Source organism: Helianthus annuus, chromosome 2 (assembly GCF_002127325.2).
Source record: "Helianthus annuus cultivar XRQ/B chromosome 2, HanXRQr2.0-SUNRISE, whole genome shotgun sequence".
Classification (NCBI taxonomy): Eukaryota; Viridiplantae; Streptophyta; class Magnoliopsida; order Asterales; family Asteraceae; genus Helianthus; species Helianthus annuus.
In genome coordinates, this window is record NC_035434.2 from 142050707 (window position 1) to 142078657 (window position 27951).

The window sequence follows — 27951 nt, forward strand, 5'->3', positions numbered from 1 at the left end:
TTTTTCAAAGATCGCTCAACCATTAACACTCCTCACGCAAAAAGATAAAAAGTTTGATTGGGGAATCAAACAGGATGAAGCATTTCAAGTGTTGAAGGATAAGCTTTGTAACGCGCCAATCTTAGCTCTACCGGAAGGTACCGACGATTTCGTGGTATACTGCGACGCATCGCGTCAAGGATTGGGTTGTGTGTCGATGCAACGCCAAAAGGTTATTGCCTACGCATCACGCCAACTAAAGGTGCATGAAAAGAACTATACCACGCATGATTTGGAGCTAGGCGCAGTGGTTTTTGCTTTGAAGATTTGGAGACACTACCTTTACGGTACAAGTGTATGATCTTTACAGATCACAAGAGCCTCCAGCATATATTCAACCAGAAGGAGTTGAATATGAGGCAATGACGATGGGTCGAGTTGTTGAACGACTACGACTGCGAGATCAAGTATCATCCAGGGAAGGCAAATGTAGTCGCCGATGCCCTAAGTCGTAAAGAGAGAATCAAGCCCATAAGGGTTAGGGCTATGGAAACGATTATTCAAACCGATCTTTCCTCGCGCATTCGTGCAGCACAGAAGGAAGCTCTCAAGGAAAGAAACCTTGCAGAAGAATATCGCCGTGGAATGGAGAAGATATTGGTGCCAAACAGGGAAGGAACGTTATGTTTTGAGAAAAGGATTTGGGTTCCTCTGTTTGGGTGGTGTAAGAGAAGTTATCTTTGATGAAGCCCACAAGTCACGATACTCTATCCACCCTGGAACGGATAAGATGTACCAGGATCTTAAAGATTATTACTGGTGGCCTAGGATGAAGGGCGATGTTGCTATATACGTGAGCAAATGTTTAACTTGCGCCAAGGTTAAGGCGGAATACCAGAAGCCTTCGGGACTTCTGCAGCAACCGAAAATTCCCCAGTGGGAGTGGGAAGAAATCTCCATGGATTTCATTACGAAGTTGCCAAGAACGCCAAAAGGCCATGACACTATCTGGGTGATAGTGGATCACTTAACGCAGTCAGCACACTCCTTGCCTATCCGTGAGAAGGATCATACAAGCAAATTGGCTGAAATCTACATGAGAGAGATTGTTACGCGCCATGGAGTACCTCTCTCGATTATTTCTGATAGAGATGGAAGGTTCGTATCGAGGATATGGCAATCCTTCCAGGAAGCTTTTGGCTCAAAGTTGAATCTGAGCACTGCCTTTCACCCGCAGACCGACGATCAAAGTGAGCGGACGATTCAGACGTTGGAAGACATGCTGAGAGCATGCGTGATGGATTTAGGCGGTAGCTGGGATAAGCATTTACCCCTGGTTGAATTTTCATACAACAACAGCTACCACACCAGTATTGGTGCCGCGCCATTTGAAGCTTTATATGGGCGCAAGTGCAGGTCGCCGCTCTGTTGGTCTGACGCTGGTGATAGACAATTGGTAGGTCCCGATGTAGTTCAGGAAACTACAGATAAAATCGCGCAAATCCGAGATCGCATTAGTGCGGCTCGTGACCGTCAGAAGACCTACGCAGATCTGAAAAGGAAACCTCAAGAGTTTGAGGTTGGGGATATGGTTTTGTTAAAGGTATCACCCTGGAAGGGTGTGACACGCTTTGGGAAGCGTGGGAAGTTGAATCCGCACTACATTGGTCCTTTCAAAGTTTTGGAAAGAATTGGGACCGTAGCGTACAAGTTGGATCTACCTGCCGAGCTGAATAATGTTCACGATACATTTCATGTATCCAATCTGAAGAAGAGTCCAACTCAAGTTAACGTTGCCATTCCTACCGACGAAAATCATATTGATGACACGCTCCACTTCGTTGAAGAACCTGTTGAGGTCACAGATTGGAAAGTAAACAAGACCCGCCGGAGCAGTGTCAAGCTCGTCAAAGTTCGCTGGAATGCTAGACATGGTCCTGAATTCACCTGGGAGCGTAAGGACCGAATGAAAGAAAAGTACCCACACTTACTTCCTAAGAACCCTGCTTCTACAAGCAGAATTTAAAATTTCGGGACGAAATTTATTTAACGGGGGGAGAATGTGACAACCCTCACAAAACCAGGTATCCGTACGACTTAATTAACTATTAACTGTTGCCTAATTACTGTGCTTAACTAAGATTTCTGATAAACTGCTACTTGATTGTTGGTACTTGTACATATCTGCATCATACTTTGATTTCCGTCACTACATTATTTATTTACTGAACTTTAGTGACAAACATGATGCACAAAAGCACAGTAGCACTAAACGGATACACAGTGAACATGCTGGTATAGCCAGCATCAGGCAAACACTGCCTCTAAAGGCCTGAATGAGCCAGAATTATTTTACTACACCCATAGTGTGTGTAGGGATACAAGGGTTGTATGATTACGTCTCTAGGAATAAGATATAGAGATTTGGATGTGCCTAAAACATACTTTAAGCACGGAACACAGCACTTTTATCAACACACTAGCTTCTAGCTAATTAATAAAGTGCCAAAATATGAGGAATTATTCCTGACACTTTGCAGAATAAATTGTGTCGCTAAAAATATTATTTATGACGCTTAACGGATATCTTAAGCACTTTAACGGATTACTATCCGACCGAACAACCGGACGATACCCGGAACATAAAAATATTGCCAAAATTAATATTAGTACTTTTCTGAGCCAGTTAGGGTCCCTGATTACCCTAACAACCGCTTAATAATGCATTAGACAACTAACGGGGTTAGACCTCGCACTTAACGCACTTAACCAAACTGAACCGTAACTGAACGATTGGAAACGAACCGAGTACCATTACATCCCAATGGGATCGGCCAACTAGTGGGCCCGGGAGAGTACACCTTTATAATATTAAATTAGATTACGCGAAGAACGAGGCACTTTTTTCTATAAAAACCCTCACCTCTCACACACAAACACACACACACTTCACCTCACTCTCTCTCCCTCCCCCTTGCTCCCTCTCGGCCGTGAGCCACCCCACCCCCACATCCATTGTCGGTTCAAGTCTTGCAAGTTCCAAGCATACTCAAGTGTCGGTGGTTACATACAACGGAGCTCGGAACAAACGGAACGCGAAAGACCTCTACCGTTTGCTATTATCCACGCAGTTTTCGACTAGTTTCTTCCCTAGCCCCGAGCTAGAGGTATAACGTTTAAAACTCATTTTTGGTCATGTCTAATGTGGTTAAAAGGATATTTGTCGGTTGAATGTCGGTAACCCGCTTAATGGAACTTTAAAGTTTACTAAAACGTGTATATCATTGGATAAAAGCTCAAAACGCGTGTAAATGTCGTAGTATTTGAACATGTTGATTAAAATGGCCCGATCTATGATGTGGTGGCTCTTATCATCGTTTAACCCGACTTTGTTAAGATCCCGAATCTTGACATACACTAGTTGCCAGCGGTTCAAGGGTTAAAAGGTGAAACTCCACCATACGGGAAACATGAACTTGTATAAAAGTGTTTTAACATGAAAAATAGTATTTAAAACAAGCCGATCTACGGATGTACAAGTGGTATATTCGTAGGACCGGGTGTCGAGAAAATCATGTTTTTATAAAAGTATGAACAAATATGATTTCTATAAACTACAAGTGTAGAAACACTTGTAAAATAAAAGATCCGACAAAATAACAAGTTTTTACAAAAGTTGTCGGGAAGTTGTGAAGAGTGATTGTTTCTAAAAACGGGGTTTTTGCAAGACTAAGTTATATTATGAACAGATCCGCTAAATATGAAGAGATCTACAAAACGACTCTTGGAAAAATTACAAGTTCATGTGGTAATGCGACCTTGCAAAATAATCTACAATTTGAAGTGTTGAAACTTGTTTAATATGTTGGAAAATGATTCGGTTGATTTGATAAATTATTGGAATGATTTTGTAAAAGAAAATGATACGCTTGAAAGCGTGGCCACCTCCAGTTACAGGGGAAACTCTGGCGAAATTTTCTAAAAATCTAACACTTAGAATTATTTACAAGTGTTAGACTACTTTGTCATGTTTTCAAATATATTTCGCCACAACTTTATTATAAATAATCGGAGGTGGGATTTTCACAAAAATAAACGTGATAAGTATATATTCGGTAAATATATTTTGTCACCTCACTATTTATGATTATTTTGTGAAAGTGTATAAATATTATTTTTAGAGTAAAAATAATATTTACTAATCTTGTCAAGCCCGAAATAATACAAACGCTTATACGTCAAGAATATAAGTTACAACGGTAATTATCATCACCACTTAATCGCCAAAACATAACTTACGCTTTATTCGGAAATATTCATGAGCGCATATGTTGTCAAAATATTATTTTGGGAAAGTATTATGTGGAAAAGGAAATATATTGTTTTTGAGAAGAATAAATATATTTTGAAATTGGAAATAAAATATATTAAGTAGGACTTAATAAGATGATATAAATACACTTGTATTAATTCCCCCATCCTTGGGAAGGAGAATACGTTATCAAGTATACACACGGAGCGGTTGTCTAACCGTTTCCCCGACAATGTAAACTATGAAGCTAAAGCACGGCCATCCGTCTAATAGAATTAGCACATGTAGGTCGTTGCACAGCACCTGGATATTGGATTGCTTGATTTTGTGACGCGTTCACTGTGAGTTCATGTCCCCCTTTTCTCTTAACTGTTTTCAGTTTTATAAACTGCGGGGTGAAATACATGTTACAATGATTATGGATATGTTATACATGGTATGGTTAGCGTAAGGAGGGTTACTTAGATCATGTGAATGGGTAGGCGGAAACTTGAGGTCATTAATCCTCAGGGTAGGACCGAGGGGCAGGAGCGGTAGATCTATTTGGGTGTAGCGAGCCCAGTCTCAGGTCCAGCAGAACGGACCTTGGGATGACTTTGTTCCCGACGCATAAATTTGCTAGGTTTGAGCCTTCCTACTTGCATTTACACATATCAATGGCCTTGCAAACCATTGGTGATCTCTTTTTCCTTATTTGCTACATACCAGGGTTTTTGATAAAGATAAAGGTTTATTTACTCATTTTCGCATGAACTCGCTCAACATTATTGTTGATTTTTCAACTTACATGTATTTCAGGGAATTAAGGATCTGGCACGGTTTAGCAGGATTTCCCGCTGCATTTAGATTCAGAGTCATCCGGGTTCAAGGCTTATGGCTCTTTCCTGGACAGGCCATAGCCCCTGAACCATGTTTATTTATGTTTGCACTATGGTAGTGGTTGTACTGTTAAGACGAGTAATGGTTGTTGGGTGTTTACCCATTTAGACAATGTTTGACAATTTTATTTTCAATGGATGACTTTGCATGATTTTAAATTCATATAGCTTGTTATGGTTAAGCTATGGTATTAAGAGTCACACCAAATTAACCACGCTTCCGCAAAGCCAGGGTGTGACATTAGGATCTTGCCAAGTAACTCTAGGATAGTTAGGATATGATCCCAGGTGCCCCTATAAGACTAAATACTGCCTAGCAAGCCCCTGGTTTCAAATATTTACGTTTTAAGTCGGTTAACAGGTTGAACAGGCAACTGTCCAAAATCTGCTGCCAGCGACCTCCTTACGGACCGTAAGCATATGGCCTTGCGGTCCGTATGCGTTTCTTACGGACCGTAAGCTTAAATCTTTACGGTCCGTAACCGGCCTTGCTGTAAACTCCCAGGTACCCTCCTTACGGACCATAAGCCTAAGGCTTTGCGGTCCGTAACCTATGGCCAGAGGACAAAATTTTGTGAGCTTTTAAGTCTTAACCAAGCAATCAAACTAACTCCGAAATCAGTCCCTCTTTTTCAGATGTGGGACCATCTTGATCAGTCATTGCATGCCTAGCATGCTCTTACATGTTTCCCATTCAATTTCAACTCTCGAGGGTCTTGCAAAGTGACGGAGATTACCAAGAATGAGTCTTGGATTCTCATAATAGTTGGCCAAGGAAAATAATTATATTGATTCCTTTTTACAAGGATTTTATTTAACATTTTCAGTAGTAACAACCTATAATTCCAAAGTCCTTAATAAAGATGCAACTTTATTTATTTGAGAGCAGCCGGTTATCATATAAGATGATTTTCAAAAGATTTAAGGATCTTGGGATTTATAAAAATTCAGGTCGCTCAGAGGTGTTTTAATAACATGCCGCCCTCGGGTCGTTCAGAGGTATTTTAAATAACATGACGCCCTAAAAAAATCCTACCAAACATCTTTTATTTAATCCGGCTTTTCTGACACGTCTGTCTCTCGTGACACGTGTCTTTATTTCAATGGACAGGAATTTCCGAGGTGTTACACCACAAAGCGTCGTCGAGCTTTTCCAACCAATCCTTTCTACTTTTTCCTACCGTTTTCTCTAAGATTCTCTTCACCCCTCGGTTAGCATTCTCAACTTGGCCACTAGTTTGCGGGTGGTACGCGGTGGAAAGACGATGAGTGACACCGTAGCGTGCAAGTGCCTTTTCCATGGCGGAATTGCAAAAATGTGTGCCACGGTCACTTATGATGGCTTTAGGGACTCCGAAACGCGTGAATAGCTTCTTAAGGAATCTCACCACCACTCGGGCATCATTGGTGGGCAAAGCTTGAGCTTCGACCCACTTTGAAACGTAGTCAATGGCCACGAGGATGTACCTATTCCCACTAGAGGATGGGAAAGGTCCCATGAAGTCAATGCCCCATTCGTCAAAGATTTCCAAGACTTGGATGGGATTTTGAGGCATTTCATCCTTGGATGAGATGTTGCCGGTACGTTGGCAACGGTCACAAGTCCTAACAAACTCTATGGCATCCTTAACTACCGTTGGCCAATAAAACCCACTATCAAATACCTTTTGTGCCGTCACATTCGCCCCGTGATGGCCTCCCGTTAAACCCTCGTGCACATGTCTAAGGATGTCTAAACCACCCTCCTTTGAAACGCATCTCCTAAGCACTCTATCTCCACCTATCCTAAAGAGGTATGGGTCGTCCCAAATATACTTCCTAGCCTCCCTAAGAAGCTTTTTCTTTTGTTGGTAGGACATACCCCTCACAAGATCTCCGGTTGCTAAATAGTTTGCCAAATCCGAGAACCATGGCAAACCCTCTACCTCGGCACTAACAAAGTCTATGATTTCGTGGGGAAAGGTATCTCCTATGGAATCCTCACGAACCTCCTCTCTCTTTGGATCCTCTAATCGTGACAAGTGGTTGGCGGCCACGTTTTCCGATCCCTTTTTATCCTTAATTTCTATGTCGAACTCGGAGAGCAAAAGAATCCGTCTAATAAGACGCGGCTTTGCGTCTTTCTTTTGAAACAGAAATCGCAAAGCGGAATGGTCGGTGAACACGGTGGTTTTGGAAAGCACGAGATATGAGCGAAACTTATCAAACGCAAACACTACGGCTAAAAGTTCCTTTTCCGTCGTGGTATAGTTCTCTTGAGCATCGTTTAGAGTTTTGCTCGCGTAGTAGATCGGATGAAAGTGTTTATCGACTCTTTGACCTAGGACCGCACCTACGGCATAATCGCTTGCGTCACACATGAGCTCGAAAGGTAAGCTCCAATTGGGCGAAACAAGTATCGGGGCACTAACAAGTTTTTCTTTCAAGAAGTCGAACACCTTGATGCACTCCTCATCGAAGACGAAAGGTACATCCTTCTCTAAAAGCCTAGTCGTCGGGCGTGTGATTTTGGAAAAATCTTTTATAAAACGCCTATAAAAGCCCGCATGACCTAGAAAGCTCCTAACGGACTTAACACTAGTAGGTGGAGGTAATCTACTTATGGTATCTATCTTGGCCCTATCCACCTCTATGCCCTCTCTAGACACCTTGTGTCCTAACACTATCCCCTCCGTCACCATAAAGTGACACTTCTCCCAATTCAACATAAGATTTGTCTCTATGCACCTCTTAAGCATCCTATCAAGATTAGAAAGACATTGTTCAAAATTGGTGCCATAAACCGAGAAGTCATCCATGAAAACCTCCATGGAAGTCTCAAGCATGTCTTGGAATATGGCAACCATGCATCTTTGGAAAGTTGCTGGAGCGTTGCATAACCCGAAAGGCATGCGGCGATACGCATAAGTGTCGTAAGGGCATGTAAATGTCGTTTTATCTTGATCCTCCGGGGCGATGGGGATCTGAAAATAACCCAAAAATCCATCGAGAAAACAATAGAATTGTTGACCCGCTAGACGCTCCAACATTTGGTCAATGAATGGTAAGGGAAAGTGGTCTTTCCGGGTGGCGTCGTTTAACTTTCGATAGTCTATGCATACACGCCAACCGGTAACGGTACGGGAAGGGATTAACTCGTTCTTTTCATTCATGATCACCGTCATCCCACCTTTTTTTGGGACGACTTGGGTCGGGCTAACCCATGGTGAATCGGAAATAGGGTAGATCACCCCGGCATCTAACAACTTAAGAACCTCTTTCTTAAAGACCTCTTGCATGTTCGGATTTAGGCGCCTTTGAGGTTGCACCACCGGCTTATAGTCATCTTCCATGAGTATCCGGTGGGTACAATAGGCGGGGCTTATGCCCTTGATATCCGAAAGACGCCATGCAATGGCTTCCCTATTCACTCTCAACACCTCTAATAACCTACCCTTCTCTCCCTCCTCTAACTTAGACGAAATAATGACGGGAAACTCGGAACCCTCACCTAAGAAAGCGTACTCTAAGTGGGACGGGAGGACCTTGAGTTCTAAAGGGGCGGGTTTCTCTATAGGAGTACTCTCACTCTCACTCTTAATTTCACTCAATTCTAGCACTTCGGGGACCCACTCGTCCTCGTCTACCTCTTCACTCTCACTAACAATCTCCTCTACCTTCTCAACTACCTCCTCTATCCTACTCTCAACTAGGTCGGCTCCACTAATATAGTCAAAGCAATGGTCAACACAAGATAAGAAAGACTCTATGAAATAGACCGAATGACAAGGACTACTAAGATCGTTGGAACCACTAGGGGGTTCCATGGAGCGTGCTATCTCGAAAGTGACCCTATCCTCGCCGACTTGAAGTGTGATTTTCCCGTCAAAGACATCGATGATGGCCTTGGCGGTACACAAGAATGGGCGTCCTAGAATGATGGGAACCTTTTCGTCGGCTTCCATATCAAGAACGACAAAGTCTACGGGGAAGACGAACTTATCCACTTTGACTAGAAGGTTTTCAATAATGCCTTGTGGATACTTAATGGACCTATCGGCTAGCGACAAAGACATGCGTGTAGGTGACAACTCTCCTAGACCTAACCTCTCATACAATGAATATGGCATTAGGTTTATACTCGCTCCTAGATCGGCTAGGGCCCTACACTCGGTATCACTCCCAAACAAGCACGGGATAGTAAAAAGGCCCGGATCCGTCAATTTTTCCGGAACCTTATTCAACACTACGGCGGAACATCCTCCACTAAGGGGGATGTTAGAAACCTCTCCTAACCTATCCTTGCGTTTTAGAAGGTCTTTTAGGAATTTTGCATATTTTGGCATTGATTGAAGAGCTTCTATAAAAGGAAGGTTGATCCTAAGCTGCTTAAAGATCTCTAAAAATTTCCCGTACTCTTTGGAATAGGTTTGATTTTTAAGGCGGGAAGGAAACGGAGCACGGGAAATATCAACATTGGGTGATGGGACAACGTGAATGGGTTTCTTTCCTACACTCTTCTCACTCGAAGGCCCCCCGGTGTGTGCGGTACTTTCTGGGATTAACCTAGGTTGCACTTTACCGGGCGCCTCCATTTCAATCTCCTCATCTACGGGGTCCTCATCTTCTATCTCAACACTCTCGGGTCTCACTACCTCTCCTAAGGTCCTACCACTACGGGTCGAAATTGCCTTCAAAGAGCCAGATGGGTTGGGCCTTGTGTTGCCCGAAAATTGACCGGGAGGTCGTTCTTGCAACTGGCGTGCAATATCCCCAACTTGCCTTTGAAGGTCTAAGAAACTGGAGTGATTATTCTTTAGGAGCGTAGCGTGGTCCTCTAAGGTACGTTGGGTAGCCTGATCCTTAACTAATAATTGGGAAAGAAGGTCCTCTATCCTAGACAAACTACCACCTGACCCCTCACTCTTAGGTGGAACCTCTTGGTTTGACCCCTCACCCCTAAACTGCCCTCCTGAACCTGAACTAGCAAATTGACCTGTTTGACCCGACCCCCCACTAGAATAAAAACTTGGCCCCCTACTTTGGTATTGACCTGACGGAAAACCAGGGGGGGTTACCTGAGGAGCGATAATTGTTAGCACGCCAATTAGAGTTACTATTGTTGAACGGGTTAGTTGGACCCCTATTTTGACCTGCTAAATACTCGACCTGCTCTAGGGTGATGGTTGGGCAGTCTATGGTGTCGTGTCCCCCTCTACAAACCTCGCATCTATCTACCTTCTTCTTAATTTCTAGCAACTCTTTGGTGATATAGTCAAGCTGAGATATTACCTTTGAGTCTGAAACGACTTGATTCACTCCTCGAGAAGATGAGGAAGTAATCACAGGATTGGAATTCCTGCCGGTAGCACTATGATCTATATCAGCATGAGCGAAGCTCTCAAAGAGGTCGTTGCAGTCAGCCACAGTTTTCTTTCCCATTAGGTGGCCTCCTGCGGATGTGTCGAATCGGGCCTTGCACTCAGGGGTAAGACCATTATAAAATTTTTCTACTAAGGCCCAATCCGACAGTCCATGTTGGGAACAACGCGAGAGCAATGTTTGAAACCTCTCCCATGCTAAGTGATAAGGTTCGTCAGGCTCCATTCTGAAGGAATGGATCTGATCTCGAAGACGGGAGGCCTTCGCAGGTGGGAAATACTTAGCAAGGAAGGCATCTCTAAGTCCAGCCCAAGTGGTGTAAGTACCTACGGCTGCGAATCAAGCCAGGTGGCTGCGCGGCCAGCAAGCGAAAAGGGGAAGACTTGGAGATAGCGGGCATTAAGATTCACACCTTCGATGCCGAAGGTGCTACACAGACGGGTGAGACGGTTGATATGTGCTGGCGCGTCTTCATGATCACGACCGTGAAACTGACAAGAGTTGTTAATGGCAGTCATGATGTATGAAGGAATTTGCCAAGACTTATCATTGGTGATTTCAGGGAGGGTGATGGGTGAGTTTGCGGTAAAACCCGCGGTGGAACGCTGGTGGACAGTTTGGTTTTCGGCCATTTGGTGAACTGGTGGTGGACTAGGGTGACGGGAGGGTGGTGGGGAATTATGGGGTGATGACTTCGGGGTGAAGTCGTAGTTCGGTGGTTTAGATGGAAGTGTAGAGTCAAAAAGGGCTGAAGATGAAGTTGGGGGTTTTCGAACCTGAGGGATTGGTGTGGAGAAGGAAGACTTGTCAATTGGTGGCTTCACTGGTCCCTGCGAACGCGTGTGGGGCATGAACTGCAAAACCAAGAATAAAACAAGTAAGTCAACTCCAATAAAAGACTCAAAGAAATACGAAAAAGACACTAAAACTACTTGGACTCCTACGACTCACAAACACACAAAAAGCACGTAACGATATCAGTTGAAATCCAAACAAAGCAGTTAACGCAATTGCCAAGAGTCCCCGGCAACGGCGCCAAAAACTTGATGTGGAAAAAGTAGTTCAACTAAATAAACTAAATTACCCTAAATTAAGACTCAAGTAATAAAAATCTAGACTCTTTAACCTGACTAAACTACTCACCGGCAAGTGTACCGGTCGACTCTAGCACAGAAAAGTAAGTCCGGATGTCGAACCCACAAGGACTCTAATGAATTACGTTAACGACTAAACTTAGACTAGACACTGACACGACTAAACAAATATTGTGTTTGATGGGGGGGGGGGGTTTACTAAAATTCTAAAATTGCAATTAAATTGAAATTAAACTAAATTACGAATGAAACTAGGGTTTTAATTCAGATGCGATTAAGGACTACCTAGACTTGAATCCAGTTTAACTACTAATGGACTTCTAACGGTTTTATTGATGTATGGAGCCGGGATCATAAAATACTAAACCTTAAGGTATTTCAATGCTAAGACTTCCCGACCCTTCTCAGGAAGAAACCTAGGAAACCCTACAAGGCTGTTATGATTACCAACTGTTAGATTTCCTCTCAGTCCTCTAACGACTCTAAAAGTGCCCTAATACGACTATCTACCTCTCAGCGCGACAATCTAAGGCAATTCTAGGTTCTAACTTGGTTTACTGGACACAAATGCAATTAGGGAACTAACGTCGACTTCTCTCAAAATCTAATTTAGCTATACACTGCACTGCGACCTAATAACTAACTCGAGCCTCTCAGCGACAAGTTAAGCAGAATATTTACTTCTAATTATATTTTAATTACTGTTTCTAAGGCTATCGGCCGATTTACCCAAAGATCACCCGAACCCGCAAGGATACAAATAATCAACACAGATCTATTATGTGAAAGACATCCACCAAAATCTATGTGAAACAGTAAACAATCCACAATCAAAAGTAAATACGCACACGCACCAAATCAGAAAATCTAGAACACGTTACTTTCAAAGATCAATCCATAATCAATTCAATAAAAACCGTTAAAATATCCATAAGTAAATTAAACCATCATCAAATCTAGGTAGTATCTAAAGTCTAGCCAAGAATCATGATGTTCAAAACAAACAAAACAAGTTCAAAACAAGAATTCATCGTAAAGTATCGAAAACGCGAAAATAAGGAACACCGGGAGATAAAACCCGAAAGATCTTCACTCTCACGATCCAAGCTTCAACCGGATGATTCCCGTTCGGCAAAATACTCCAGAATGCTCAAAATCACCTCCGAAATTCGTCCTAGGGTTTCTTGATTCGTATTCAGAGTTGTCTTCAGTTTCTTTTCATTCAATTCAACAAAACCATAATTTTCCCGGAAATCAGCACCCGTCGCGTGACGCCTAGGGGGTGTCGCGTCACGCGGCGCCTCCCAATATATATTTTTTATTTTTTTATTCTGATTAGCTTCCAGCTCTTCCCGACGCGCGTACGAATCCCGATTTTCTTCCAAACTGCTCGGTTTTGCTCGTTTTTCAACACTTTAAGCTACGGGACCTGAAATCAAAGCTTAACGTCAGTAGTATCGCAGTTCTAACCTAAACTAGACTCTAAATGACTGAAAACTGACCGAAATATACACTATAAACATATGTACTTTGCAGTACATCAAATGTTAAAGGTAAAGTTTGAAGGAAAGGTTAATGTATAATGTTTCTATAAGTCAATACATTGTCGAAATCTACTGTATCTTGATCATAAAGATGAATGGAAAATGTGTCTTTTAGAATTGAAAGTTAACGTTATGGAGACGTTAAGGGGGCAATGCCTTTGTGGCTTGCCAAGTAATCAGTTGTACGGCTAGGTAAAAGGATTTAATAGTGACGACAACTGATGAATGTATGTATGTTGCAAAAAGGTATGTTTAATTAAAGCAATGTCGCGATGAAAATGATATGTCGTAACGATATGCCTATAGTGACGTTTACTAAACTAGAACTCACTTAACATAGCTTAATTTAGTATGCATATCAGATAATGTTTAGTTATGGCTGGAGAGGCGGAAGGCATGTACTTGAAAGCTGCCATACCTTGTGACTAGCATCCTATTTATTTATGTTTTGCTTTGAACTGCGACTTTTGTTTAACGGTGATGTATTAGGGTGCACAGAGTGGCAACAAGAAGAGGCTATCTGGAACTTCCGACGAGTATCTACATCAAGGAGGGGCGATGTTCTCGCATCCATTTTCCCGACATCTCTTACCGCTCTCTCACAACCCATTGGGTACTTTCGACATATACTTCTGGATCTTTCCCAAGCACAAGTCATCGTGGACCGATATACTGCGAAAAGGTCTTTTTCTTCGATGGTGCTTCCGGGGTGGTCAATCCACCCTTAGATCTAAATGTTATAATTGAACGTTTCCATTGTGTTTAGATGAATTCTATGGTTTAAGAACTACGTGCCAAAAAGTAAATTCAACTGATGAGATATTCGAATTTGGTGCGTTTCAATGGAAGACGCAAAACTCGTGAAGCCGATGTTTATAAAACACAAGAAGCAAATAGTAACAAACTCAAACAGTGGCAAATCTAGGATTTTTTCCTATGGGTTCACTTTTTTTGGATGGTCAAATTTTCACAACCATACGTTATAATTTTCGGGTCGGGCCAGGTTGGGTCGGGTCGGATCTAGGATTTTTTCCTAAATTTCATATCAAATTTCTATTAGCATTAGCCCAAAAATTCAGGTTTCATAAAAACTAAAATTGCTAAAGAGCTAAAGCTCATATCAAATAAAATAACTATCCTATGAAAACCACAAATCACAAGTAACGAATTCATATCAAAATCTATCTTCTATTGAGTATTTGAGTTAAAATTGAAAGAAACTTTACCTCAGATTTCGCATACTTTGATGCTTAAAACCGTCGAGTAAATGAAGGGAGGACTCAAAATATATCAAAGCACTAGCTGCATTTGCACCCTCTGCCAGACTGCTACCACCAATATCATCATCAACAAACACTTTTATAATGTAAAATTGCTATAGAACAAGGCCCCATACCAAAAACTAAAACTTGTGAATTTAACATACCTAACTAAAAGATTAGCCTTCTTTCTCTGGTGTTACTATAAAACCAGAACTTCATTCAACAATATCTGGAATGAATCCACAATTTATGAATAAATATCACAAGACAAACTAGAGTAGCTGCATTACACTAAACCAGCAAAACAATTTAGAACAAGTTAAAACATCAAAACAGTTCATTCAGATTCAAGCTATCTTACAATTTAACATCATTGTTAAAACATCAAAACAGTTCATTCAGACGGTCGCTGGAGAAGAATCGACGCCGGAGAAGGACGGCCGGAGGAGAGGAGGTGGTCGCCGGAGAGGGTGAGGGTGAGGGTGGATGCGGTGTTTTCTTGTTCTGCACTTGTTAAAACATCAAAACAGTTCATTCAGACGGTCGCTGGAGAAGAATCGACGCCGGAGAAGGACGACCGGAGGAGAGGAGGTGGTCGCCGGAGAGGGTGAGGGTGGATTCGGTGTTATCTTGTTCTGCATTGCGACTTCTCTTTTCTTCTGCTGCGTTTTGTTTTGTGTGAGTGTAACCCTAACTGGGTTTTTCATTAAAGGAAAAATTAAAAAAAAAACGAAATAAAAACATAAAAAACGCCCAATGCGGGATTCGAACCCGGGTATCTATGGAACAAAGTAGGCGCATTAACCAGGGAACCACCAAAGCTTTTTGTTTATGGGTTCCCTTTGTATTTTATTTATGGGTTCCTTTTTGGTTTACTATATATATTTACACTAAAAATTAAAAACCGACTGGGTTCCTGGGAACCGATACTTTTACGTAAGTCCGCCCCAGAACTCGAACATATAAACAAAACAAATTACTAAAAAAAAGTTGTCAAATTGCAAATTTTGTTGGAGACAAAGGGTTGAAAGTGTTACATAAGCAATGTTCATTGGCTTCATTTTCATGCAACCAAACTCACTTTCTCGCATATTGTGGTTTTTCGGTAATTTTCTCAAGTTTCAAGGAGTTGTACACTTCAATTCCCAATCATCATGTTAACTTCACAGCCTCACAAGTTGCTATTTATAGCTGGATGGATGACATCATCCACCACTCTCTTCATGTAGCACGTGGTACTCACTCTCCATGCTAAGCCAATTGTGCCATTGATTTGTGGTTCAGAAATTGCATCGGCGTGGAGGCGCGTGTGACTGCATACCAATGTTTGTCTTCTTTTTTAAGGTTAAAAGTGGCATTCTAAAGCCTTTTTGTCCACTTGCGTATCAACTTGATTCAAAGGACATTAAATGTCACGTCCACTTTACTTTTTTAATCACAAATTTGCATTACCTACGTACCATTGGAGTATTATTGCGTCATCAACAGAATCATTCGATGATATCCATCTCTACTAGGCATAATGTCTATACACTAATTCACGAGGAAATCCAATAAATATGGAAAAAACCCCATTGTAAGAATCGAACCCATGACCTAACTCAAAGCCTTATCTCACCCCCAAAATACCACTAAGCTATAAAGCCATGGGTGTCCACTTAATTCACGCGTTAAAAAACACGGAGTTTTAGTTTTATAATTCTTTCTAAATTCAATATTTGCAACCGTACGATTTATTAGATTTTGTATGTTTGAAAATAAGATTAGAAATAAATATAAGTTAAAAAAGAGATGGAAAGTATAATTACTTAAAAATTTTGGTTGGTTTATGTATATTAAAACATCTAATGAAAATACATTTACTTAGGTGTCTTTGACGAAACATGTCTCAATGCTTTTGGATTTTCTAGGGGTGTGGATGAGATATTTAATCATATTTTTCAAAGGGTGCGGTCGAGTTTTTTTTAACCTAAAATCACTACAAGAAAATGAAGCTAATGCAACCCTAATAAAATGTTGCATTAGGCCTTGAAAAAGTTGCATTAGGTCTAATGCAACCTTTTATCAAAGGCTGCATTAGGTGAAGTTGCATTAGATCTAATGCAACCTTTTTGTTAGATAATGCAACCTTTTTTGAAAGGGTTGCAATTACTATTCAAATGCAACCTTTTTATCATGCAACCTTTTTATATGCTAATGCAACTTTTTTACTTTTAAATGCAACTTTTTTTAATGCTCAAATGCAACCTTTCCTACATTAAAATGCAACTTTTTAAATACTTAAATGCAACTTTTTGTCATAATTCTGTTACAAAAGTGCAACCTTTTCTACACCCAAATGCAACTTTGTAACGTAAATATATTTAAATATATTTGGCATAAATTAATATACATTCAATCACAACTGCACAAAACAATAAAAACAAAGATCTCATTGGCAGCCAAATAGTGTAATTTACCATATTTGTCCAAACTCAAATAATAATATAGTCAACACAAAGTGTCAATTACAATAATTTAGAAAAATGAAAACATTCTACTCATCTCGACCTTCACCTAGTTGTTTGATAACATTTTGCATCATAGTTTCCAAGTTTTGTCGATGGTTGCCAGTATCTTTTTACATAGCTCCGAATTCGGCTTTTTCTTTCGTCATCCTCTTAAATCTTCTTACGCATTTCTAGTAACTAGTTTTTCTCTACTTCAACATTTTCTTTAAATGACTCCATCAGCCTCTCCGGAATCATATATGTGAAAGCATCATCTACCTTTTTGTCATGTATTTGTATTGCCTCTAGCATAAAGTCATCAATTTCCATAGTTGATAGTTAGCTTTATTCATTACAATCAGAAAAGAATCTACTGTGGCTTACCATCATCTATAAGCTTGTACTTCATCATTTGTTCTTGCAATAGTCTCCCAACAATATTAAGAAAATATTGTTCAAAAATATATATATACCTGAAAGCATACCATGGGTGAATGTCAAGAAATGTATGGATGTAGTAATGTAGCGCACAAACCAGCACTTTAAAATTTCTGCTAACTATCAAATATAACAGTAAAAACAGAATCCATGCTTTAACTTAACTAAATACAAAATTGGACGAAATTGCTTCTTTGACATGGTCAAAATCAACAAAAGCTTTGTTATCAATTATGTTTGGATTTACAAAGGCATACACATTTAAGAAAAACCACATACTTATGTATAACATTACAGACAATGAAACTAGTATGAAATGCGTTACCTAAATAGCAATGGCGTCTTTTCTTTTGAAGATTTCATTAGTCAAAAGCCCCTTCCAATCTTTGTTTTAAGGTTCAATTCTTTTATTACCTATGCAAGATAAAAGATGGATGCATTTGTTTTGAGAAAACAATTGTTCATAACATAACATATAAAAAAACCTAAATTTTCAAATTCACATGCATAAAGCACATATTGAGTATTAATCAATGGACATAAGCGTGCAATCGTTAAAAAAACCTAAATTTTAAGTAGCGAATTGAGTAGAGTGAAAAGAGAGCTTATAAAGAGATGTAATATGTCACCTTGTCACAGAGTCAACATTAGCGGTGATATCGTTAGAACGGACTAAGTGAAGAGCATACACCACCACTTTACACCCCTCCATTTCTTTTTCAGGCAAAGACAAGCTCTGAAAAAAAAAATCAGATATGTATTAGTAGCTTGGATCCTTAAAGTTGCCTTCCTTGCTCTTAATATTAAAGAAATGCAACTCGAATCATCTGGAATGGAGAGTTTCAAATGGGATTTTGGTAGTAATACAATAAATAAAATCGAATGCAGATTATTATCAGTTAGGTAAATGAGAGAAAAATATGAATTATTATCTCCGACTATAGATATATAGAGCGAAGATTATATACAAGCAGAATAACTAGATAGAGAAGTTGAATATGCCCATTTCCTTTTTATAGCTAACTGATAAACCACTAAATGTCTATGCAAGAAAAAGAAGGAAAGTGGGCAAGGTCATCGGGTCTTTGGAGCTGCTCCAGGGCATTTTGAACATTTCCTTTGATCCATTTAATCAAGCGAGCTCATGATCCAGAATAGTGGGAAGTTACTATTGGATCTTAGGTGTATTGTTACAAGTCCGCTGGGTCTTATGTATTTGCTTTTTTTTTGTCTTTGTTTTGTTATTCGGTTTCGAACCTTGGAGATTTGCCCATCTCGAATAGGGTCATTTCATTGTTCTTTTCAGTTTGAACCAATCGCATATTTCAGTTCTTAACAACTTTTTTACATTTTACCATATTAACACATCATACAACATCATTTACATATAAATGGGTTGAAATTGCCACCCAAATAAATATTGAAGATCAGGCTTTTGATCCTATTATTGAAGCTCATTTGACCATAAAAGTCAAAGTTCTTAAAAATATGTTCTGATGCAAATATTATTTTTTATAAGAAGTCATCAACTTTAATAAGTTATCAAATTCACTAAATTCAAATGTTGAGCTGAGGGTGCATACTTGGTACCGGCTACCGGCTACACGGATGTTGACATGAGTTTTATCTTTAGGGTAGTGTCGGGCCATGCCAAAGTTCGCAATCTTGGGTCTTCATTTACTATCTAACAGATGATTATTTGCTTTTATATCTTTATGAATGATATGATCGAGACTCTCGTCGACATATTCATACACCAAAATCTTCTTAGGGAAAGCGCAATACCCCAACAAAGTCACAACATTTTTTATGTTGTATGCAAGCCAATAACTAACAAAGCTTCATTTGTAAACTCCCTTTTCCCCTGTTTTGATATCTCTTAATGCTTGTTCATTTGTAAATTCCTAGTTACGCATGCTCCATTTCTTGAAGTTGTAACCACCTAGACCATCAACAAACCACATATATAAATATTCAACTAACAAAAACTAAATGAAATATGAGATGCACTATTTAATTTGAGTGATTAAACTTTCACCAATCAACAAAAGCAAACTGTGCCAATGAGGTAGTGGTGGAGTGGTTGGGGAAAGACTTTGTGTTCCTTATGACCCAGGTTCGACTCCCACTCTCCACATTATTTTTTGCGACATCCAGGTGAAAGGTGAATACAGGTGGCGCCAGTTGAGGCGAGGTTTTACCAATTACTCCACTGTCGTGCCTTTGGGCGGGTGGAGGTCGGGTTTCCGCGTATTTGTGAGAACCAAGGGGTTGGCGGCAGTCGATTAGTCGACCTTGGCCACAACACCCGGTCTCACAGTGGTTGGCACATCGTTCCTTGTCATTCAAAAAAAAACAAAAGCAACCTGTGAAAACTCAAAAGCTCAACAATTCAGAACCATTTTGGTTGAACACAACATTAACATTGAATTTGTGAATATACTTGTTTCATGAAAACCTTTACCCAAATCCAACAATCTGCATATAGTTCTCAATCCATCAATAACTTTCAAACCACAGCAGCATATAAATAATCTTTTTTACCAAATCTACATAACCACAAATCACAGACAATGTTAACTAGAATACTACATTAAAAAACAATCTATCCATCTAAGTTACCTAATAACAAATGCATAAAACATAAATGCAACAAGCAAAATATCAAAATTTCCAGCCACAAAATCAACACACTCAAAACCATTAAATGTCAAAAAAAAAAAATGGAATCCACCTTAATGGAATTGGATCTAGAAAAAAGTTGTTCACATGTGAATTTACATTCAAGTGTGAGTTTGTACCTTCCCGAACCCTCTGTTTCTATAGTTGACCGGGTTGACTCAGGTTTGGCGAGTTCACCATCCAACTTCTCCTCAGATAGTCCAACTTCTAAAACACACCATATGCACCACTTAAGCAAACACCAAAAATTCGTAATCTACTGGCCAGCGGCGAGTAGCTGTCTCGACCACCACTATCACCAGCACACATAGGAAAGCAAACATATTTGCCTCAACCCATCAATCACAACAGAATTGGGGTTTAGGTGACACCTTACGTGTTCCATCTACAATTAATAGAGTAAACTAAGACCATAAAACCTATTGTGGCCGTCCGCTCCTCCTGTCTGAGCCATCAGTCCCATGGTTCATCGATCTCAGGTTAGAGTCCACCATTGTAACCTCAATCGGCCATCTACAAGGTCGTCAGAGTTCACCTACTCGTCGGATTTACGAAAGTCACTGTATTAGGATTCATAGATTACTGATCTAAGTGTAAACAAAACATGCAATGAAGTTTCAACTTACCGGAATCTGGTCGGAACATCACCATAATTCACATGCAACCATAGACCTGGTAAACGGAATCGCCCTCAGATAACAAAAACTTCGTTGGAACTCTAGATCGAGTCACCACCTAAACATGCATTTCGTAATCATCGATGATCCTATTGTTTTGTAAATTAAGCTGAAATCAAAACATCAAGACCAACAATTAGCGATAATTAAGCGATCGAATTATAAGAATTAGAAAATTACCTTGTCTTGTTTTATGATGCTTCTGTTTCAAGTTGAGAGCTTGAGCATGGAAAAGGTGAAACCGTTGTTGCTGCCTTTGGAAGCCATCATCGGACCTCTAATCATCCTTATCGGAACCCTCTCATTGGAAACCCTAACAACTCACGCAACCACCACTGGAACCATGAACACCACCGCTATAGCTTCGCTATCACCATAACTTCCATCATCAACCACCATCTAACATCTAACGGAACCCCTTGGGTAAGCGCCATTTGTGATTTGTCGGAAGGTTGGCGGTGTAGGGTGATATGTGTTAGTTTTGTGGCAAAAGAAAGAAAGAAGGGGTCACATGTGTATAGGATGGTGATGAAGCACCCACCGCCCATATAGCCTAATAAAACAACATAACCCACAAAAATGCACCAGGTACAACTCGTATTGCAACAAAATGTTGCAAATTCATAGTATGTTAATATTCACAAATGAACAGACTAATTCATCCAAAACAGCACGAGTATGATGTTATATCTGATCATTGAAACCTAACATGAACCAGCTGTTGACAGTACAAAAACCTTATTTGTTTACATAATGTCTTGTACCTTATTGTATGCATCATATTAAAGCGAAAAACACTGTTGCGCGGGTCTAAATGAAATAAAAGATAACTATATGCGCATCTACATTGTGATATTCCTATCAAAGAATGCACTGAAAAGGTAAGCGTGAGTAATTCATCTTTACCACTTACGATCTTGACGACTATGAATTCAACCTTATCAATATAAGTCGCTGCACATGAACGAGGCCAAAGATATGCCAGTGAAATTGATATCACAAAAGTAACCACCCAACTAAGTATTGTCAAGATAATCCTCGTCTGACTTAAATCTATTGATCCTTGGTCCGAATCATATAAATTCATATGTGGTTAAAATAACCATGATTGATCATGATATTTTTTAGACACTGCATAACCACCCAATACAAATGTTAACAAACACAGGTAGCCCAGATGGAAAAGCCTTTACAAGTCTACAAGTTATTAAGATCCAACCACAACCCCCCCACCCCACACCAACACACAAACACCCCAAAGCTAACAAAAACCCTAACAGAACACATATGAATCGGCACTACATATCCTAATAGATTTCTATAAAAATCGATTGCAAACACTGCATCATAAGTTTTGCAATTAATTCGTTAAGAACAAATAACCCCACAATTCATTGAATAATGGAATACGGTAAATAGAACTTCAAATCGTACATTAAGCAACATATATGGGAAGATAAAGAATGCTTATCATTAGCGAGTCTTGTCCTATACCATAACCGTTTCTTGTTGAAATTGGATCGATATGAAGATGCAGGGAGTTTACAAAATGTAGATGGATCGGTTTGCTCGATTGGGAGGTCATGTTCTTCCAGATTTCTTCATGGTGTCCAATACATATCGGGCTTCAGATGTTACTGTACGGATACAATTAGGTTTAGAATGAACTTTAGGAGGGAAAAGACATTGAAAATTTTAGGAAAATTGGTTTTTAATAAACCAACCTTTGTCCCGTTGGTAAATAATAATCTTACCTACGTAATTGGTATACAATAATCCTACCTATCAACATGTTGGTACTCAATGAACTTCCGTTAATTTTTTTTAACTGAAGTTAGTTTTTAAGTTTTATTTATTACACAAACAGTCCCTGTAGTTGTAATTTACTAGTTTTAACTATTTTATAAAACAAAAAAACCTCAAGAGACTGTAATTTACTAGTTTTAAAATAGTTAAAACTAGTAAATTACAACTATAGGGACTGTTTGTGTAATAAATAAAACTTAAAAACTAACTTCAGTTAAAAAAAATTAACGGAAGTTCATTGAGTACCAACATGTTGATAGGTATGATTATTGTATACCAATTACGTATGTAAGATTATTATTTACCAACGGGACAAAGATTGGTTTATTAAAAACCAATTTTCCAAAATTTTAAAGGAAATATGGGGAAAATTGGGGACAGGATTACAGTGGTTATGGCGGGAACCAGTAAAATATTTTACAACTTACAAGAGGTGGGTTTTAACTTGTAGCCACATGGGTTAACCTAAGTTACAAACAGGTTAGTAACTGAATATGTTTTACCAGGGCCAAATCGAAGGAGTCAAGGAGGGGCTGGGTGGGTGACTATTCTGGGCCCGCTTTTACCGTGGCCTGAAATTAAAAGACAAATAATATAAGTTTTTATATAATTTTTTATATATTTTTATAAAACTTTTTAGGGCCCTCTTTTTTAACCCATTGTGTGTAGTGAGGTCCGTAAGATGTATAAATGTTTATGCTTCAAAATTTATATATGTGTGTAGGGACTAGAAAGCAAGTATTGTAGTCCAAGTGAAACAAGCAACTCAAATGAATAGGAAGTAAGCTAAACTTAGAACTTCATAGGAGAGCATAAATTGATATTGAATCATAACAGAAATTAACAAGTCCAAATTCAACAAAAGGGCTAGAACCATTAATGGTGTGCTTATTGCTTAGATTTTGTGAATTTGTTGTTTGTGAGGATTAGTTTGGTGTAAAAATCTTTACAGAAACATATTAGATTTGTTGTAACAATATTTATTTTGTTAATCTATGTGTGTGTGAATGTAAATAAAGCGGATGCAACATTTTAAAGTAATGCATTTAACTTTTAAGAACGAAACCTTTTAAAATAATAGTTGCATTAAAAGTTTTATAATTGCAACTTTTGAACAAAAGTTGCAAATTTTAATGTAATTTGCAACCTTATAAGAAAAAGGGTTGCAAATCCAATAAGATTCTGCAACCTTTTATGAAAAAGGTTGCATTAGATCTTCTAATGCAACCTTTATATTCAACAAAGTTGCATTAGAGTCAAATGCAACTCAATTGAAAAAAGTTGCATCTAAAAGGTTGCATTAGGCCTATTTTCTAGTAGTGAATATACACTAAAACATCTTTATTAAAGGTTGTGCCCGTCCACCCACTAAGACACTTGGGTCCGCCCGTGCTTTTGGTGGTCATTGACAAAAGCGGGAGAGATAGATAGGAGGATGAGGGTGAAAGCCCAAATCGATGAACCATGATGGAGAGAAGGCATGGTCGCCAACTTTAAAGTTTATCAATCGATAGTGAGAAGCAAAGCTTTGATGTACGCCGGCGATGAAGAGAGAAGGTGAAAGCTCGAGCAATAACCATGTGAATTTTCTTGAGTAAAATCCATGTTTTTAGTAAAGCCTTGCTTATTATGTATTAGTAAATTCAAGCACATCAAAGTCAAACAAAACATGTTCTTAGAATAAACATGATCCTTTTATATTCTCTTTCAAGAAAATCTAAACCTTGACACTTAGAATTGTAACCTTAACTCAAAATAATATGAAATTTATACTACTTGCACTATACATATCACTCTTCTTGTTGCTATACCATAATAAATATGACCAATAAGTTTAATTTTTGCTTGATAAGTGTTTTTTAGTTAAAATACTTTTATTTTTATTTATTAAGGTGAAAACAATAGAAATGAGATGTTATGTAGTTTATTGATGAATCAAAGCGATTATAAAAGGTTGCAAAATGACATTAATCTTTAAAATAAATAAGTAACATACTAACATCAAAGTCATGGTTGTTGAAAACTTAATACAACTGATTTCTACAAGTTTGATTAACATCGAGTTAGATGTTCTAGATTACAATATGGCTGATATATCAAGTGTTATGCAAAAAGACCAATATATATTTTTTATATAACTAAAACAATAGTGTATCCATCTAAGCACATGTGGCTTATGAGATTACATTTTTAAAATTATTTTCTAGGTTATTGTATTATTTATATTTATATAATATCAATTTATATAATATCAATTTAAAATATTTTCTAGCTTATTGTATTATTTATATTTATATAATATCAATTATCAACTAAACTGTGCTTTGATTGTTTGTAAGTTATGCAATGCTTATGTTTTGTGCATTATTTTATTGTACGAATCTATATATTGTTTGTCCGGTTTTGTTTTGGGCTTTTAGGTGGACCTTCAAGTGTTGGACTCTTGGAGGCCTGTGACTTTGACACACGTGTTTAGTCCGCACAATGGTTTTAGGCGGTGGATTCCTTTTATTCTTTGTATATGATCTTCTTTCTTTCTTTCTCATTATCGCCGAATCTCTGTTCTCTCTCCTGAGCTTGCCGGATCACCTATGTTTTGGTTGTTGTTCCGATCGTTATCAGGCTCAGTTGGTTGTTTATTTAAGGGTTGATTTCTTTGGGTTGTTTTTAAAACTCATACTCTGTTGAATCAGAGTTTATGTTGGAAGTGTTTATGTTGTCTCTTGTAATGTTTATTTTGGTTGAACCGTACGAGTTGTTTTTTCATGATGCTTGTAGGATATGATCCTTCAGTGAGCCTTGTGATTCTTTTACATCTACGATATTTTTCGGGTTCAGTTGACCCAGTTTTTTGGATCTGTCTTTGTGTTGTGGCTGAAGTTTATTTTGTTGTTGTATTTCTTAATGGCGTGAACTTTTGGTGAGCCATGGTTATATTGTGTTAGGCTAGGTTATTTGTCTGGTTGTTCCTTTGTTTGGGTTGTATTTAAAACCCTTAATCCGTTGAATCAGAGTTAATCTTTGGAACTATTTACACTGCGATATCCGTTTGTGAGCCTTGGAGGTGATGATTCGTTGGTAAGCCATGTCTTACCTTTACATTTAGCCTTTCCTTTTAGCTTTAACCAGACCATTTTTAAGCGGATGTATCAGCGATGATATGTATTTGAGCCTTTTGTATGGTGTGTTCCACAAAAAGGTTTACACGGGTCTTCAAATCTGTGTTTGTGTTGTAATAGCTAAGCCTAATTCGGTTGTGGGATTTCTTAATGGCGATGAACTTTTGATGAGCCATGGTTATGTTGTCTTAAGGTGGATTTCTTAACTATGCATTATGGTCCTTAATTTTTGTATTTTAAAACCTAAATGTTAGTGGTGTTTTGTTGTGATGAGGTGTTATTGATATCTTTGGTTGGTTACTTGCTGTGATGGCATGGGTTACTTAGATTAAACTAATTGACTGAAAAGTGTGTAATACATGATTAAGATATGCATTTTAATCGTATATGTCGTAAATTTTGGCAATGAAGCTTTGTTGAGCCTTTGGACTCATCTCTATTGAAATTAGGCAATGATGATGACCTTAGTATGTTTGCGGATGAGATGGCTTTTATAAAGCAACCCCACCAACTTTTATCTAAGCCTCTTGTTACTTGTAGTGTAAAATGGTTTATAACTGATATTATTTATATCATCAGCTTTTAGGCAAGTGACGTTTAGTTCGGTTTTAAATCGGACAAAATGTCAAGTTAACATTGGAGGACTTGGTTTTTGTGAGCAAATATGTTATGCTCATTTATTTATATAATATCAATTATCAATCAAGGTGTGCTTCCTTTGTTTGTACATTATGAGATGTTGATGTTGTGTGCGTTAGGTTATTGTACGAATGGTTATTTTGTTTGTTTGGTTTAATTTTGCCTCACAGATTTTAGCTGGACCTTCACGTATTACTTGGAGGTTTCTGAGTCTGCCATGAGTATTTGGTTGGTGGATTCCTCGTTTTCTTAATTTTTAGGAAAATGCCTATGTATTTAAGATTAACATACAACTTTAGATTTTGTAGGCATTGTGTGCTTACGAAGCTTATAGCACGCTACGAAGGTTGTGTTCCTATTTTGGAAGGCTATGATGATTATAGATAGTTGATGTTATTGTTATGGCTTGGAAAATGCGTTATTCGCAGCTACATAACCCGTCTTATCTGAGCCTTATGCTTAAACTACATAAAACAATGCAACGCGATCTCTACCTGGCATGGCAAACTGTTGTAGCAACAGAAGAGATTTGTTCAAACCTATGGGTAACCTTTATTTTCTAAAGGCTATAATATTATGTAAATCGAAAGTGATTTACATAATTAAAATTTATCTTCTGTTACCTTTTACTAAATTTTTTTCCGGTTATCTTATAGATTTCAATATGCTGACTGCAAATGAAAGACAACTTCTTGCGCGCTTACAACGTCTAGTAGACGAGGTTATCACATACGATCAACGCATAACGGATACACTAGATGATCTTTCTTGAAGAGTCGCTAATCTACAAGCTAAACAACAGGAGCTACAATTTGAAGTGAATGCGCTATACGCGCGACATGCAGTTGAGATTGAGAACGGACATTTAGATTAGCTATGATATGTTATTAAGTAGGAATCATACCTCAAAATGATTGTAATTTTCGTGTAAAGTACTTATGCAACCAGTCGAATATATTAGGCATTGAATATATATGTTGAGTGATTATGGTGCATACGACGCAATATGCTCGGGCTTCTCACTAGTTAAGTATAATAAGCATTTTTAAGCATTAAAGATGAAAACCTGAAAACCTGTAAAATGTTTATTTTTAGTATACATTTTTATACATATTTATTTAGCAACACTATTAGACCAACCGTCGTGGTCCAAGCTCAGAGGTGTGGATCGATCCTAGTCAGCATGTGCGCACGTGACAAAACTTTTGCAGGTTTCGGGTGTGGAGGGAGTGTGAACACTGGCTGGTGGGGGCGTGGAGTCAAAGGCTTGAACAACTGATATTTGGTTATAATTTAATTTCATTCAAGGCTCAAGTTATTATGTGGGTTACTTTGCCCAAACTTGATGCTTCGGTTAGTGGAATAGCCTATAAAATCTCATTTGTAATGTTTATAACAACTTTTGATATGATAATAAATTTCCTAAATTTGGGTTTCGTATAAGCGTTTGCTAGAAATCCGCTTCCATCCTAACCCATATTGTACCACCCCGAAGGCCCTAAGACATGAATGTGACCTAATGAACATACGAACGAATCACTCATACAGAGAGAATGCAATAGGGCTAAGGATGACTCAACCTTTTCGAAGTTTAAAGCGAATCATAAGATAGAGACCCTTCTTGTAAAATCAATCAATTGAATAATTACACTTTCTGTATAACACCATAAA

General features: G+C 38.7%; 1 long non-coding RNA gene across 8 annotated transcripts; it reads right to left on the reverse strand.

The window, feature by feature from the left end:
- Nucleotides 1–16842: 16842 nt before the first annotated feature.
- Nucleotides 16843–22393, reverse strand: LOC110922016. 8 transcript variants are annotated; one of them, XR_002582806.2, is made up of 10 exons: nucleotides 20897–22393; nucleotides 20666–20825; nucleotides 20459–20574; nucleotides 20159–20246; nucleotides 19396–19906; nucleotides 18941–19299; nucleotides 17987–18093; nucleotides 17683–17771; nucleotides 17304–17392; nucleotides 16843–17224 (listed from the first exon to the last, which is right to left on the reverse strand). It is a non-coding gene; the product is annotated as an uncharacterized LOC110922016 (long non-coding RNA). The 8 variants fall into 8 exon arrangements; XR_004881830.1 differs by having other exon boundaries at nucleotides 19396–19694; nucleotides 19822–19906; nucleotides 20159–20574; XR_002582783.2 differs by having other exon boundaries at nucleotides 19396–19723; nucleotides 19822–19906; nucleotides 20159–20574.
- Nucleotides 22394–27951: the final 5558 nt, after the last annotated feature.